This window comes from Zea mays, chromosome 7, assembly GCF_902167145.1.
Source record: "Zea mays cultivar B73 chromosome 7, Zm-B73-REFERENCE-NAM-5.0, whole genome shotgun sequence".
NCBI classification, from domain to species: Eukaryota; Viridiplantae; Streptophyta; class Magnoliopsida; order Poales; family Poaceae; genus Zea; species Zea mays.
Window position 1 is genome coordinate 20,142,721 of NC_050102.1, and position 10,728 is coordinate 20,153,448.

The following is a 10,728-nucleotide window of genomic DNA, read 5'->3' on the forward strand; positions in this document are numbered from 1 at the left end:
AGGGTCGATTCCCAGGCTGTGCTCAATTATCGATCGGCTGACCCCGACCAGGTCGAGGGCTGACCAGGCGAAGACGTCTTTGTTCTTGGACAAGCAGCAGAGGAGTTTCTCCTCTTCCTGCGAAGTGAGGTCTTCGTTGATGGTGACTGTCTGCTTGGGCGTGGCCTGGTTGAGGGGAACAGTCTTGGTCCCGTCGTTGCTCTGCAGCTGTGCCTTGTCGTGCTCTTTGTCGGCTGGGCTGACGGACGCAGGGACCTTGCGCTGGGCCGTGAGGCAGTGCACATTTCTTTGTCCGGGGACGAAGTCCCGCTCTATGTTGCACGCAGTCTGTTGATTGCCGTAGACCGCAATGGCGCCTAACGGACCTGGTATTTTCATGCACAGGTACAGTCTGTGGATGGCTGCCTCAAACTTGTTGATAGAGCCCCGGCCCGTGATGGCATTGTATGGATACACCATATCGACGATATCAAAGGTTATTTGCTCACTTCGGGCATTGGGTGCTACACCAAAGGAGAGAGGCAGTTCTATTTTGCCGACAGGAAAAGTGCCCTTGCCGCCGAAACCATACAATGGGTTGTCGAAGGCTTGAGCAGGCTGTGGCTTATGCCCATGCGGTCGAAGGCATGGAGGAAAATGATGTCTGCTTGACTGCCATTGTCGACTAGGACTTTGTGCAGGTCCCAGCCTGCCACACTGCAGTTGATAACCATGGCGTCGATGTGGGGGGCGCTGCGCAGGTCGACGTCTCGTGCGTCGAAGGTTAGCGGTACGTGGGACCACTTTGTCTGCACGACTGGGCCGGTGATGGCGACGTGGTTGATGCTGCGGTAGTGGTCCCGCTTCTGCCGCTTTGTGTCGAAGTCGGTGCTGGACCCCCCAGTGATCATATGAATGACTCCGCGATACGGCTGATCGACGAAGTCTTCTTGTTTTGGGGCGTGGGGGTGGGGGATGTTCTGATGTTGCTGGTGTGGAGGTGGGGGTGGGGGAGGTACGATTTGTACTTCCTGGTGGTGTTGGTATGCGTGGTGCGGTGGATGCGGGGCGGGGGCGTGGATGTATGGTGGAGGGGGTTGCTGATAAGTATGCGCGACAACTCTGGGGTTGTCGGTTGGCTGCGCCCGTGCCATCCTGTCTTTGGTGGCCTGGGCAGTCTCTGGTTTGGTGGGCGCAGTCTTCGCCATGAAACAGACAGTAGAACCGGCGCGGCGGCTGCGCACGCCCCCGACCCCTACCGCGAGTTCCGTTTCCGCGGCCCTGGGGGGGATACTCCTGGCGGCGAGGGGCGTCAGCAGCGGGGTGCTGGTTGGCGATGTTGTGCACTTGCTGCTGATTGCGGCCGTCTCAACCGGAGTCTGGCTGCGGAGTCCTCGTCCACGTGCGGCTGGACTGTGGAGCATCTTTGGGTTTCCTCTGAGACTCAACCTTGCGCTGGTGGAGCTCTTCGGATTTGGCATATTTTTCAAAGAGCTGATATAATTCCTGGAGGTTCTTGGGCGGGTCCCTGATGCAGTGGCTGTAAAGGACGCCGGCGCGGAGGCCACTGATGGCGTAGTGGATGGCGATCTGGTCATCAACTGAGGGCAGCTGTGACTTGAGTGTTAGAAACTTGCGGTAATACTCCCGCAGAGTCTCTTTTTCCAGCTGCTTGCAGAGTGAGAGTTCGGCCAAGGCGTCGGTGTCTGGGCGGTACCCTTGGAAGTTGAGCAGGAATTTGTCCCGGAGGCTTCTCCAGGAGTCAATGGACAGCGGGGGCAACCTGGTGAACCAGGCGAGAGCTGGGCCTTCGAGGGCGATGATGAAAGACTTGGCCATCGTGGCGTCGTCCCCTCCGGAAGATGCAACGACGACCTGATAACTCATGATGTACTGTGCTAGGTCCGTGTTGCTGTTGTACTTGGGATAGGTCCCTGCCCGGAAGTTGGCAGGCCAGGGTGTCACTTGCAGGTGTGGCGCCAGGGGACTTCGCTCGTCGAGGTAGTTGACCCCTTGGAATGGCGCGGCGTGTGGGAAGGCGTGGTCGCGCTGGGGAAGTGCGGGTCTTCCATTTGCGCGCGCTGTTGCAGGGGTGGCCCGTGCTACAGGCCGAGGTGGCCTTCGCGTATGTCTTGCAGTTGTGCGCGCTGTTGCAGGGGTGGCCCGTGCTGCAGGCCGAGGTGGCCTTCGCGCTGCATCAGCGCGATCTCCCGCTCGAGGTCCTGGGCCTTCTGCTCTTCGTCGCGTATCATTTGTCGCACCTTGGCTAGTGCGGACACGCGCTGGCGCTTGGCCTCCAGTATCTCTTTTTGCCTCTGGAGATTGCGTTCTTGAGGCGCAGGGCGCGCAGCTGTAGCTGTTCTTCCGCTGAGACGCCGAGGACGTCACCGTCCTCGGTGAGGTCCGCGCCCTCCGGTGGGGCGAAGCCTGGGGGAGGTTGCGATTGTCCTTCAGGGCCGCAGGTGCGGAGAGCGTCGTCTTCGCAGGCGTGGAGAACGTCGTCTTCAGTAGCCTCTTGGTGAGTGGAGTGGGTGAGGGCGAGGGCCTTGCCCTTTTTTGCGGCCAGCAGTGCTGCCTTCGCAGCCTCGTCAGCCTTCGAGTTAACTTTCTTGGGTGCCATCGCGGGTGGTTTTTTCGTAGCACGAACGGTGGGCGCCAAATGTTGGAACTTGCTGCCAGGTGCAAGGGGATCCAACGAGGGTGAGAGTTGACGTAAACAGGGTTCTCGCACAAGATGGCAAAAGCTCTGTTAATCTAGCCTCTCAAGGGCACTGTGCGGGGGTATTTATAGGTATCTGAGTGCCTAGCATCCTGTGTTAAGGACGCATGTGCCCTCAGACATCTAGGTTATCCCTGGAATATTCCCATAAAGCGGGGTTATAGACCGTAATTACAGGGATGCCTTTACAAATTAAGCCCGTAACGCGCAGCGGCCACGTAGGGCCTGTTACAATGGGCCGGATCACACGTGGGCCTCCATGCTGGACGAGGTTGCAATGATGGGACGACCTCATCACAGGTCTTCGTCCGATGACATGTGGGACGAAGGGTGAGCCTGCCTGTTGTCTTGTCTCCGTTGGTCCGACGATTACGGCGAAGGCATCGAGCGAAGGGTGGCGTCTTCGCCTTCGCCCCAACATAGAGTGCACTAGATGTGTTTGGTGGCACATAAGATGTTGCACCAGACCAGTGCAGTACATGTACTGATGAATGGCTAAAGACTGATTGCATTAAACATGTAGGTGTGTACCAAACATTAGCACCGGAGATAGGACAAGTGCAGGACATGTACTAATGAATGGGCTAAATACTGATTGCATTAAACATGTAGGTGTGTACCAAACATCAGCACCGAAGATAGGGCACCCGGTAAGGTCTACAACTCGTACGATGGAGTTTACAACACACCTGATGTGTTAAGTGACACACCAAATCCTATGAAAGGAACACAGATGCCTAAGAGTGGGGTAAATTAGGACAACCAATTTTTGCACTAATCTAGGCCTCTAATTATATCTCTTAAACAAAACCTATGTGGATAACCAAGCAAGCTAGTACAACTAAGGTTTTATCTAAATGTTGTTATTTCTACCGTAAAATGGTACCAATTAGCCTGTAACTAAGCTAGAAAAGGCAAAGCACATAACCAAATTAAGGTAGCAATAGAAATACAGAAATTTAAATGAGACATAACTTATATTGAATGACTAATACTTTTATTGGGATATCAAGAAGCATACAAGCTTCTAACTAATTCTGGTTGGAGACCCTATGGAAAGGGTAGCCATGCAAGGGTCAAGCTTCTAGTCAGATAACTCCGTAGATAGTCATGGATATTCTCCACGTGCAAGTGGTGCTCACTGCTTGACATGTTGCTAATAGATTTAATTTTGGTAGTCTTCCTCTTTTTCTTCAATGGAGTCACTAAAAATGTGTTGACGCTATAAGAGATCTAGATAACAGACCATCAAGGCTAGCACGTCTATGTTCGACAACAATCTTGATCACAACAAGAAATGTAGCAAACCCACAAAACTTATCCAGAGACCGGTTAAGCCGAAGTTGATCCTTTCTTTACTGATTGACTACCGAACACATTCTAAGGACCTATTTGGCATACCTCTGGAGCATAACTCTAGGCTGGAGTATTTTTTTAACCAAACACCTTAACTCTAAAGCAAAAAAAACTCGGTGGAGTCTAGACGTGGAGTTTACAAGTATTTACACATCACTGCCACTCTTACAAAAATAATTGTTCTTTCTCTGTCCTGCATCCTTTCTATTCTCCTCCCTGCATGTTCTATGGACACTCGGTTCCTCTGGCACGCCTTATCTTCCCGCGAGCCCTCTCCTCCAGGGCGGAGGGCCCATTATGACGAAGTATGGCCTGCGCCATACCTCGTCCCAGCCCACTAAAGCAGTAAATCCTAGTTTCAAGCGTCCAGGCCCATCCGCGACCCGCCCCGCATACCAGTCGCCAGCACGCTTCAGCAGCCGCCATCATCGTTCATCTGTTCCCACTCTCACAGCTCTGTGGCCGTCACCAGTCAGCCAACCACCGCCAACCGGCTTCTCTTGGCTTCTGCGGCTAGCCGTCGTTCCTAGCTTCCACTGTTCCTAGGCTCCCACCTCCTACCGTTGTTCCCAGGCTTCCTAGCTTCCACTGTTCCCAGTCTGCCCCGAGCTCGTCCGTGGCGGTGCGTTGCAGCCAGCCTCCGGAGCTTGTTCGTTCCTAGCTTCCGGTCTGCTGGTGATCAGTTTCAGCCTATGCACAGACAACACAACATAGTGCACGTAATTGACCATTGAGGAAGTGAGGATTAGTGGAACAAAGGATTAGAGGTAAAGTGCATTGAGGTACTTAGTTTTTTTTACTGAGCTTTTCTTTTAGCTTTTAGTGCAATATGTTTTGTTCACTGCCATAACTTGATTTTGGGTTGTGCTCCGCCACTGCTCTCCTCCCTCCGTCGACCACCGCGCTAGCAACAGGGTGGAGGGCGACATCGAGGAGGTCGTCGGCTCAGGTGTGGAGGGCGTCATTCCCTATCTCGAACCAAAAGGACAGAGGTGAGCTCCCACACGTTCCCTACTTGTCCATAGAGGTGGTGATCGAGTTGGTGGGCGCGAGGTGGGGGCGTGAGGCTTTGCATGTTCCATATTCGTATGTAGTAGGCTTTTGTAATGTTGTTATAAATATACTACATGAATTTGTATAGTTTGTAGTTCTATTGCATATGGCCTAGCGCTAGTGTTATGTTGTGGTTGCGAGGTTAACCAACCGTCCTAAATATTTGGGTCCATAGGTATGGAACCTATTTTCCTAAGAAAAGTTGAATCGTTTTCACACATCTATTAGAAATGTCATAGAGAGATCATTTGGGTTATGGGAAATGAAATGACAATTTTGTTTACATATGACTCATTATCGACGGTACACCCAAACAGAGGGTAAACATATCTTCTCACACAAAACACTAATTTTTGTAGCTAATTGCAATCTCCTTACTAAACACCTCATAAACTCTAGAGTGAACCTGCTGTTTCCTGGAGTTTTAGAGCAGAGTTGTTCTAGAATGGAGTGGAGCCATGCTAAACACATCATAAACGAGCATATGGAACTTATACTAGCACCGGTAAGGTCACCTAAAACACTGTGAAATGTTGCATGGATACAAGACAAATAGCAAGATATAGATTAGAGAGAGAGAGAAAGGAATATTAGAGATACATGTATTTTTTTATTTACTAGATATTGGATATCTTAATCGACCATGATCCAGCCGTATATATAGAAGATGGTCTTATCTCTACTACTTATTAAGGCTGTAAGGGTAGCCTGCCGTTCTGCCACTGCCTCCCTCCCGCGCGGCAAAAATATGTGGCGAGCAAGAATCGAACTGTGACCGATTCGCTAGAGGAGCCCATGCTTAACCAACCCAACTACGGTTGTTTTGTGTTACATGTGGTCGTTTATTTGTTTTACAACCGAACGTTGTTTCTCTCCCAAGTCTCCTTTTGACTCTCACGTGCACAACAACGACTCCAAAGAAACCGCACAGTGACAACGAAGTCTCTACTACTTGTATATTACTTGTCTCACTACCATCTCAGTATAAAATCAGTGGGCTGTGGCATCCACTAAAACTTGGTTACCTTCCAATGGAGGTAACCTTAGTGGCTATAACTGTTACCCTTGCTCTTTTCTAGCAAAGCTCCACACTATGACTTATCCATGTCTAACCTTTGATAGCAGAACCTATGTTTCTAATGCGTGCTTAAAAATATGAGTTTACTTAGGCCTGCAAAATAGTGAAGGGACATAGGTATAGGTAAAGAGATTAAACCAGAGTCAGATAAGAGCTCTTCTAGAGGAGACATGCTAGCGCCCACAGGATTGGGAGTATGACATTATTCAGGTGATATGTTTCAGTTCTATTTGGGTTCTCCTTTCCTTTGTGACTTCATTATGTTTATGCAAATGACAACCTTTTTGTGCCCACAAATTTTGAATCATAACTCTTACCATGAAGATCCATATTCTAAAGAGTTTGGCATTAATATCAGTGAGCGTTTGGCTTCAATCTAGGCAAGAATTTTACTTGCTCCTCGGGTAGGTTGAAACCCACTCATGTTTCTTTTAGCAAAAACAGTGGGGGAAATCCTATCGAGTATGAAGATAAATTATAGAGAAAAGAACAATATAAAGGGTAAGAGGTCCAATGTTGCTCCACTCTTATTGCAGCAGTGGCTTTTAAAGCATTTTTTATTGTTCATATTACCCTTCTTTGTCATAGTTAATATACTCCTGTTTTGGGATGAACTCCTGTTTTATAAACTAGGGCAACTCTTTGTGGGTTTGATAACTAACAACAGTCATATTTTCTTGCAACATATTTAGTCTTTTATATTTTACTTATGATGAAGCTCAAGTATAATAAAACTGGCAGAGAGAATGACTGCTTGCCTAGAGTTGGGCATTGGAATATGATTAACAAGGTGCTCACCATTTACTGAATAGCATTTTGTAAAAATCAATATAACCAAATAGTTAAACATATTGTCTAAATTTTTGTTGCCATGATGTTCCTTGTAGGCAAGCCAAGCTGACATCTTCTAACATTTGGATGGAGTCTTTTTGTGGGTGCAAAACGACTTAAAGTCTGTGACTCTATCTTATTTAGCAGGTCAGCATTTAAACTGAGTAACATATATGAGACTATTCTTTGTCTTAAGCAAATGCACATGCCACTGTTGAGAAACTAAATCTATCAGACTCTGTATAATGTTTTCCCAATATTATCATGTCAAGGGGTTACAAAAACTGATCACCTTGTAGAATCTTTCCTTGACTTAAATACCATGTGAATTTGTATGCTACTTGATTAGTAAATCTAGCACGTTAGCTAGAGTTTGATTAGTAGTGGTAATCTGATACGCTGGTTGATTTGTTCGTTTGTTTTCTAAGATTATAAGGGATGGTGATGTGTAGCTAGCTGTAGTGGAGCCTACTGTCTCGCGTTATTTGTACATTGTAAAACAACCGCTGCTCTCCATTTGACCGATTGAATGAATGGTGTTTCTAGGTCTACTCTTATGTGAAATGTTTTTTTGCCGTGGTCGAGCCTCCACCGCCGCCAGCATCCTCCCGTGCGCATGGGGCCATCGTCGTGTTGTCTGATGTCCACCCCTTTTCAGGGACCGACGAAGAGGGACACAGCAGCGCTGGACCCAGAGCTGCTGCAGCTGGTGGAGCTTGCCCCAGGCACGCTTTATGAGAACTCCATCGCTGATGTGTTGTATTCGCAGTGGCTCGTGCTACCCGAGATGACCAAGCTAGTATCCCTTCAACGCGCCCTTTCGCCTCCTCACTTGCTGCTTTGGTTTGTGATTAAATTTCCAATGACTCTAAAACACTTCGTTTCTAGATCACTGGTTACACTGCCCAGTGCGTCGTCCACAACTCCACATGGTCTGTGTCGACTGTTTGCAGGGCCATTTATGGCCTATTGGCCTAAACTGAATAGGTTTCTGTTGTTTGTTGTTTAGGTGAACATTGGTCGTAGCTAGAGGGAGAGGCGCTCGATTGAATCTGAGCAACGAGGATGCCAGGATGTCGACTGGCAGTGTGTGGGTTTGTTGTGTGTTAGCAGAAGTTATGTGTTTTTGTGGCTGGACGGGGCAGATTTGGGGGTTTGGCAGTTGTGTGAGTGCAAAACCTGAAAGGGAGTAGGTGAGTTTCTTATGATTAACAAATTATTGTGATTTATGAATGGATGGTGTTGTATGATGAAGTCTGGACTTTGGAGATGTCTCACTTGTTCTTACTAATTTAAGTTTGTGATTTGCAATGTTTTGTGGTTGTGTGTCTCGTTAGTTTGGTATTATGTCATTTGAGATGTAATGCCAAGCTTTTTTAGTTTTTATCCCTTGTCAATCAGGTTGTTGTGTGCCACTGGCATTAAGTAGAGAATAGCTCAAGGTCAAGTACTTGTATTAAAATGCTAGGACCTTTTAGTTGCAGGATTCATGTGGGGTTTTGTCGGTGTTTCGGACCCGCGAGGACCCTCAACCGACCAGTGAATTTATCGCTGCGTGTCCCTACCCAGATGGGTTGATGCAAGATGGAACATAAGAGGGGGTGAGGCTTATATTATCTTGCACCGGGGTGCTCGTAGTAGGGGTTACAAGCGTCGCGAGAGAGAGAGAGAGGGAGAGAGAGGGTCCGGCCCTGAGGTGAGCTGTCTGAGTTAGCCTCCTCTGCGTTTCTCCCACTCTGCCTACCTCCGCTTGCCTTGCTCCGCCTGCCTCTCTTAGGAAGACCCTGGACATCCCCTTTTATAGATACAAGGAGATGGTCCAGCTATACAATGGGGTGTAGCTATGTGCTAACGTGGCCGGCGGAGAAGTGCTTGAGCCCTGTAGAAGCGCAGCTGGCGGTGCGACATGGATCCTGCTGACGTTTCCTTGCTTCTGTAGGGAGCTGAGAACCATCGACGTCATGGACGCATGCGGGGAACCATCATTACCTGCTATCAGAGTAGTTTGATGTGACTCCGGTCTTGTTTCTTCGTAGCAAGGGGTGGCTAGCTAGCAGTAGGGTAATGATGTATCCCCTGTAGCGTAGTCGGTCTGAGGCCGAGGTCGGGCGATGATGTGACTCCTCCCAAGGTCGAGGCTGAGGCCGAGGCCTGGGGTCGGGCGAGGCGGAGACCTTCTCCCAAGGCCGAGGCTGAGGCCGAGGCCTGGGGTCGGGCGAGGCGGAGACCTTCTCCCGCGGCCAAGGCTGAGGTCGAGGCCTGAGGTCGGGCGAGGTGGAGCTCCCTGTTGTGCCCGAGGCTGAACTCGGGGGAGGTCGTGACTTACTGCCATTGGTTTTACCCTGGTGGTTGGCATAGTAGTCGGGACGGGGTGAATAGTGCTGTTTTCCTGTCAGAACGATCAGTAAAGGGGGCGAAGTGACTGCGGTCACTTCGACCTTGCCGACTGAGGCGCGTGTGTTAGGATAAGGTGTCAGGCGATCCCCGCATTAAATGCGCATGCGATACGGTCGGTTGGTGAGGCGATTTGGCCGAGGTCGCTGCACGACAAAGTTGCTCGAGCTTGGCCTCGGGCGAGCCAAGGGTGCGCCCATTGCCTAAGGATGCCCTCGGGCGAGGCGTGAATCCGTCCGGGACTATTGTTCTTGTCCGAGGCTGGGCTCGAATGAGATCGCGTTCCTTGGTAGACAAGGCCTTGACTTGAACCGTGCCTATCAGTCTTTACGGTTTGTTCTGAAGATGTTTTCCATCCATGTTAAGGAGTATTGGGGGTACCCCTACTTACGGTACCCGACAGTAGCCCTTGAGCCTCGAAGGGAGTGTAGGTACTCGCTTGGAGGTTCTGCCGGATTTCTTGCAAGGGGACCAGCCTTTCTCGGTTATATTTGGTTCCGACGGGTACGCGCGAGCGCACCCGTCGGGTGTAGCCCCCGAGGCCTCGGAGGAGTGGTTTGACTCCTCTGAGGTCTTAATTCTTTTTGTGATGCCTAGGTCGGCCTTGTTGTTCCCTCATGCAGCCTAGCCGCAGCCCGGGTGCATGGTCAGGCTTCGAGTCTTTAAGTTGGTTTGTCGACGTGGTCGACAATTTGGCCGTAGCCTGGTGTGAGAGCAGCCTCCGAGCCTCTGCACGGAGCGAGAGGACGATCAAGGACCGTCTCGACTTTTATTGTATGCCCCTTTGTCGCCTTTTCGCAAGGAGGAAGGGGGAAAAGCACCATGTTACCCTCGGAGGGCACCGAACACAGTGTTTCCAGTGAGTTGCTAACGGGTGATCCGAGTGGACGCCCGAGCCCCGTTCGATAAGGGTCGGCTAGTGGCCCGGAGGCGCGTTCCAAAAGTACCTGCGGGTGATTTGCTGGACCCGGATCCATTTGATAGGGTCCGAGGGCTCGGTGCCTCCCTCTGGTGGGATTCCATTACAAATTGTTCCCGCTGGTCTCGGAAATGTCCTAGGGCACCTTGGGAGCATAGCCCGAGCCTCGGCCATGTAATGGACGTACCCAGGGTCATCCCTGACTCTTCATGCTCTGGGGCGGCTGTCGAACCCTTCCGAAGGGCCAGCCTTCGAACCCCTGATCAGTAAAGGGCTCGAGGCCCGAGTGCTCTGGGGCGGTTGCTGAACCCCGCAGGGCGCAACCTTTGAACCCCTGATCAGTAGGAGGGCTCGGGGCCCGTTTCCTTCGCTGAGAAGGATCCTTTTTCGAAATATCCC